Source organism: Otolemur garnettii, unplaced genomic scaffold (genome assembly GCF_000181295.1).
Source record: "Otolemur garnettii isolate 467f Iridium unplaced genomic scaffold, OtoGar3 scaffold00038, whole genome shotgun sequence".
NCBI classification, from domain to species: domain Eukaryota; kingdom Metazoa; phylum Chordata; class Mammalia; order Primates; family Galagidae; genus Otolemur; species Otolemur garnettii.
The window spans coordinates 7,878,786-7,885,566 of NW_003852433.1; the positions used below are offsets into that span (position 1 = coordinate 7,878,786).

The 6,781-nt window shown below is 43.7% G+C and overlaps 1 protein-coding gene and 1 pseudogene across 1 annotated transcript in view; both read left to right on the forward strand.

Moving 5' to 3' along the window:
- Positions 1-6,781, forward strand: part of SPPL3 (signal peptide peptidase like 3) — a 150,200-nt gene that overhangs the window by 137,369 nt on the left and 6,050 nt on the right. The window lies entirely within an intron of this gene.
- Positions 2,100-2,209, forward strand: LOC111725357 (annotated as a pseudogene).

The window sequence follows — 6,781 nt, forward strand, 5'->3', positions numbered from 1 at the left end:
AAAAAAAAAAAAAGGAGGAATAGAGTAAGCACTCTCAGTAAGACATACTAAAGGAATCTTTTTTAGATTATAGAGTTAAGGGACAAACTTGATTTTCCCAGGGAATGCTATCAGAGTGGAACTGGGTATAGTCCCTCATGTCTGTAATGCCAGTACTTTGGATCTGAGGTGGGAGGATTGCTTGGGGCCAAGAGTTTGAGACCAGCCTGGGCAACATAGTAAGATCCCATCTGTAACAAAAAAAAATAAAAATAAAAATTAGCAAGGTATGGTGCATACCTACAGTCCCAGCTGTCTGAAAGGCTGAGGCAGGAGGATCACTGTAGCCCAGGAGTTAAAGGCTACAGGGAGCTATGATGATGACAGCACTGCTATCTGGCTTGGGCAACAGAGGGAGACCCTGTCTGAAAAGAAGTACATTTCCACAAAAAAAGTACATTTCCATTGTGAAATTCACTAAGTAGTTGAAAGTTTTGAGTGAGGCTCCCCTAAACTCTAATTGGCCCTAACTAGAGGACTTCTACACCATTTTTCTATCATCATTGCAGTTTCTCAATATTTATTCATCCAGGGATTTCTGCTTACCAGTTTGCCCTGCTAAACTGCCCTGTGACCAAGCATAGTATTTTTCTTCAAGACTAATAGAAAGACCCTTTGAGCTTTTTAATTGTTTCTCAGACAAGTGTTTTAATATGTGTTTGACCTGTTTTCCGTTACCACAGTAATGTAGCTTTCTAGGCATGATCTGTAATATACTGAAACATGCTACTCTCTGGCATGGAAATTTCTCGGCCAAATCAGAAATCATTTAGTAGACAGTGCTATTTGGTGGTAGGGTTTTTTAAATGAGTGCTTTCTTAATTAAAGCCTGTTCTTTGAAGCTAATTTAGAGTAAAAACAGGATGATAGATTATTTTCAGGACTATCTTAAAAGCATTTGTACTGGGTGGCCCCCGTCACTCAGTGGGTAGGGTACCAGCCACATACACCAGGGCTGGTGGGTTCAAACCTACCCCGGGCCAGCTCAACAATGACAACTGCAACAACAAAAATAGCCAGGTATTGTGGCAGCCACCTGTAGTCCCAGCTACTTGGGAGGCTGAGGCAAGAGAATTGCTTAAGCCCAAGAGTTTGAGGTTGCTGTGACGCCACTGCATTCCACCCAGGGCAACAGCTTGAGACTCTGTCTCGAAAAAAAAGTATTAGTGCTAAGAATGGACTTCAGCCAGGCAAGGTGTTTCACTTTTATAATCCCAGTGCTTTGGAAGGTCGAGATGGGAAGATCTCTTGAGTCCAGGACTTCAAGACCAGCCTTGGCAGCATAATGAGACCCCCATCTCTACAAAAAATAAGAAAAATTAGTGGTACAAGCCTGTAGTCCCAGGTAGCTACTCAGGAGGCTGAGGCAGGGGGATCACTTGAGCCCACAAGTTTGAGAGTTTGAAGCTATGAGCTATGACTGCACCACTGAATTTTAGCCTGGGTGACAGAGCAAGACCCTGTCTCAAAAAAAAAAAAGGAATAGATATCAGAATTTTCTTGAACTGAAATCTAGAGCTATTGTGTATGCTCTTACTGTCATTTGGCAAATTAACCTTTCAAATTTGGGAAGACTTGAAAGAATTTGACCATTTGGTGGTATGTTAGCTAAAAGCCGAGCGCACACTTAGTGTTCAAGGCTTGCTGAAGTCTGTTCACAGTCAGTATCCCTTCTCTGAGTTTGGACCTATGATTAGAAAGTGCTTAGTGCCAGATATCTAGCAATTTAACTTTTGTTTTTTTTTGTTTTTTTTTTTTTGTTTTTTTTTTTTTTTGAGACGGAGCCTCAAGCTATCCCCCTGGGTAGAGTGCCATGGCATCACACTCACAGCAACCTCCAACTCCTGGGCTCAAGCGAGTCTCCTGCCTCAGCCTCCCAAGTAGCTGGGACCACAGGCGCCCGCCACAACGCCTGGCCATTTTTTGGTTGCAGCCATCATTGTTGTTTGGCGGGCCCGGGCTGGGGATTCGAACCCGCCACCTTAGGTGTATGTGGCTGGCGCCTTAGCCGCTTGAGCCACAGGCGCCGAGCCTAACTTTTGTTTTAAAATGCTGTGCTCATCATTACTCTGCCTTTCAGCTAAGATCAAGTTTAGTATCTGTTCTTACTAGTTTAAAATGCTATGCTCTATACCTTAGACCACATATAGCATAGCTATCTAGAGCTTTATATCTTAGAATGTGAGTGCTGCTTAGAAACCTCACAAGGTACGTAATTGCATTGGAGAGAATGTTTTAGTTCACTTTGGTTCCTTGTCCCTGGCGATACAGAGATATCAAAAATAAATTGAAAGCAACTATAGCTAGCTAAGTGGCTAAGATTAATAACCTACTTCCCTAATACTTTTGGTTAGTTTACATTTAACTAAAAGTTAAGTTTGTTGGTAAAGCTGTGGGGAAGTCTTAGGAGTTTTGCAAGCAGCCAGGAAGAAAGAACACTTACTTTAACCTAGAAAAACCCTGAGGAGGAGGTAAGATATTTAAAGCATTACTTGAATGAAAGAAAGGCAAACAAGATGAATAACTGAGAGCATGTTTCAGGGCTATAGCACAACTTGTGGCAATATCCAGTTGAGGAGGAGTGTTACTCATTGAGCGTGCTTACAGTAAGAACTTTCTCTGAGGTAGTCAAAAGGGATCCATTCTGCCTCTTTATACATAGAACTTAGGATACAGTGGGAAGACTTAACAATATGAATGGAAAGAAGGTTGTTCAACTTCACGTAGATGGAGAAAAGGAATAGCTAAGGACTTGGAACCAAGAAAGATGGGCTCTGAGGCAGAACCACCATGTTACATGAATCCATTACCTTCAAGTTGTGCCCCCTAAAGTTGTACAACTTCATAATCAAACTTGATCCATTATAGAGAAGGGAATCTGGTGACCGTAAGGCAGAAAATGATGTGGACAGATAGATGTTTGGCAGTGGCAGTGAAGAGTGAGTGGGAAAGGAGGGAGTAAAGGGAAGGACGGACACACATGGAAGTAGAAGTGTGAGTGAGGAGGCACAAGCACGGGTCTGCAGGAACAGTAAAGGGGAACACCCCAAGATGACGACAGACTACGTGTACATGATCAAAGACTGTGATACATTGAAAATGAATGCAGACTTTCTTCTTTGGAAGGTTAGGATAGAATGACGTTGTCTGGAGACAGAATATCCTGTCACTGAGCAGTTTTGTCTTTTCCGTGTTTAGTTTAAACTGAGGTAGGATAGGATTAGCATTAGGTGAATGACAAAGCAAAAGTAGAAGCTTAGACCTTACGGCCTTTAAAGGCTCTGGCAAGTTTAGGAGGAAGTGGTTCTGTGGTAAATTTCCTAGAGAAGTGCAGGAAGGACAAGTCACCTGCATGTGTTACAAAGGCATGCTACTCCTCACCCAGGGAACCTGCCCTTTTGCTTCTGTTTGGTTTCCCTGCCCCTCTTTTTATTATTGGTGAGATGCATCAAGACTGAGCATCATTTCCCACACACCTCTGTCCCTTTTTTTTGAGATAGTCTCACTATGCCGCTCTGGGTAGAGTGCTGTGGCATCACAGCTCACAGCAGCCTCCAGCTCTTGGACTCAAATGATTCTCTTGCCTTAGCCTCCCAAGTAGCTGAGACTAAAGGCGCCCACTACAACGCCAGCTATTTTTTTTATTGCAGTTGTCTTGTTTGGCAGGCCCCAGCTGGGCTCAAACATGCCAACCTCCGTGTATGTGGCCAGCACCCTACTCACTGAGCTACAGGCACCGAGCTCCCCCCTCCCCCCCTTATTAATACTTTCTTTGTTCCCTTGATGTTTTGCATTCCATGTATTCGCCTGTAAGCTGGTGAATGGATCACCTCCAGCCACTGTTCATATACAAATGTGTTTCCCCTGTTGTGTGGGCCATCAGTTCCCACCCTGTGCCCCATGGGCTTCCTACTCACTGACCACTGTCGTTCCTCCAGTCCTCTTAGCTTGCCCCTGTCATGCTGTTCACAACATAGCCAAACATTTGTTGTTGGTCTTTTTGTTTGTTTTGTTTTTTGAGACGGAGTCTCACTTTGACATGCTCGGCAGAATGCCATGGCGTCACAGCTCACAATGACCTCAAACTCTTAGGCTTAAGTGATCCTTCTGCCTCAGCCTCCCCAGTACCTGGGACTATAGGTGCCTACCATAATGCCCGGCTATTTTTTAGAGACGGAGTCTCACTCTTGCTGAGGCTCGTCTTGAACTCCTGAGCTCAGCCTCCCAGAGTGCTAAGATTATAGGCGAGAGGCATCATGTCTGGCCAAACATTTGTTCCAATGATAATAGGAGAGCCCATCCTTTAAAAAAGGGGTGTGATTTGATGGCAACGTGGGCTTTAGTGCATCTCTTCATGGCCAAACATGCTTCTGTCATCCCTTTGCAGCTCTGAGTGAGCTCTAAGCTTTGCAAAGCCTAACTGACCCCAACTAGGTAATACAGGTCATTAGGCTGATTTGAAATGACATGCATTTTTATACATTTTACCAGTTTGGTTCTGTTTCAGTAAACTTACTTAAAAATTAAAAAGATCCTGTTGTAGTGAGCATCCTATATTGCAAAGTCAGGAATTAGGTCTTGACTACATCTCTACCAAGTGCACTCTGTATTATACCCTGTGGAGCTAAGTGAATGCTCAGTAGCAGTGGTGATAATTCATGTATTTCGTTCCCCCTACTTCTATTACTCCTTTTCTCTGTTTGTTGTAAGATAGGCATGCTGTTTCTCCTCTTGTGTTTATGCGATACCATATATACAGTAGGAGCTCATGAAATATTGAGTTGATGTGTCCAGGGGCTGTCAAGCTATGTTTATCTGCTTTTTTTTTTTTTTTTTACATATATTGACAGTTTACTACCAATTCTATTAAAACGATATGCATATCTACACACAACAAAGTTTTTACATTCTTTAGATAACATGAAGTTTAGAACATTATATTTTATTCATTCAGCCAGTATTTATTGCATATCTACTCTTGTTAAATGCTAGGGATCACAGAAAGAGTAAGGCATGGCTTCTGTTTACCAGGAATGCATAGTCAAGTAGTGTAGGGAATAAACTCACCTGTATATAAATGATCTCACTGTTGGAGAGTGGATGAATGAGTTGAGAGGTATGTCGAGCTCTATGGCATCACATGAAAGAAACCACTTTGGTTAGGTCAGGACAGACCCTGGGGAAAGCTCTCTGACCTAGCACTGTAAAAATGAGGATGAATTTTCCAGATGAGTGAATGAAAGATTGCAGGGAAGTCCAGTTATCACTGAGAAGTTAACACTTAAGACCTATAGAAGATGAAAGAGAAAGGGAGGAAGAGAGCTGGGTAGATTTGTGATAAGATTGTTCCAGGCAGAGAGCATAGCAGGTGCAGAAGCACTGAGATGGGGACACACAGGCAGATTGGAGGGTGAGGAGATTGGTGGGTGACACAGGGAAGTAGCAGGAGATGACTTAAGAGGTATTGTTCAGCCAGTGTGAGGGCTGTGGCTTTTACTGTGAGTGAAGTAGACAGTTGGTCGCAGGTTTTGAGTAGGAGACCAGTGAAACCAGGCTTAGGGTTTAAGAAGCCACTCCTGTCTTGATGTGGAGGAGAGACTATAGGGGGTGTGCTGGAGGCAGAGGGTCCACACAGGAGGTCACTGTAGCTATGCAGTCAGAAGGCCATGGTGGAGAGAAGAAAGTCCTAGATGACACCATGGATTTCAGTCTACACAACTAGAAGAAAGTAAATGCTTAGAGATGGAAGTCTGCAGTGGGAATTGGTAGAGAGAAGAGCTGGGTTTGGATGTTTAAATTTGAGAAGACTATTAGACATCCAAGTAACTGTATTACTAGGCCATAGGATGTATGAGTCGAGAGTTCAAAGTTAAGTACAGGCTGGAGCTAATGACATATAAGTTATGTCATCTAGAGGGTGGATTAGCACCAAGGCAATGAATGAGGCAAGAGCAAAGGTCTGAGGGCAGGCACACAGGGGTCTGGGAATTGAAGGAGAGCTATGGAGATGTCTGGGAAGGAGTGACCAGTGAGGTGGGAGGAACCAGGGAGCCATTAGTCTTGTGAGCCAGGCGAGAAGAGAGCCATCAGCTAGGATTGCTGCATGTAGGGCAGGTAGGACGAGGGCAGAGGTGGACCGCCGTGCTTAGCAGGGAGGGGATCTTTGGCAGCCCCCGGGAACAGTGTCAGTGGAGTAATTGGGATGAAAGCCTTCAGAGAGTGGACTTGAGAGAGGATGCCTGGAAGTGATCCCTCTCAGATAATAACATATGATTTAGAGGAAATAAATGGGATAAAGGAAAGAGCCAGGCAACACAATAGGCAAGTACCAGAAAAATCCAGAAGATTCTTTATTCTATAGGACAAATGACTCCAGTCTCAGCAGGTCATTTTAAAACAACGAAGGGGAAAAAAAGGACTGAAAATATGTAAAAAAAAAAAAAAAAAAAATACTCAGATGCCCTGGATTGCATTCAGCTTAGACAAAGCATCTATCAAAGAAATTTGGGGGTTTATTAAAGAAATTTGAATAAGTGAAATGAAAATTCATTGCAGGCTTGGCGCCTGTGGCTCAAGCAGCTAAGGCGCCAGCCACATACACCTGAGCTGGCGGGTTCGAATCCAGCCTAGGCCCGCCAAACAACAATGACGGCTGTAACCAAAAATAGCTGGGCATTGTGGTAGGCACCTGTAGTCCCAGCTACTTGGGAGGCAGAAGCAGGAGACTTGCTTGAGCCCAGGA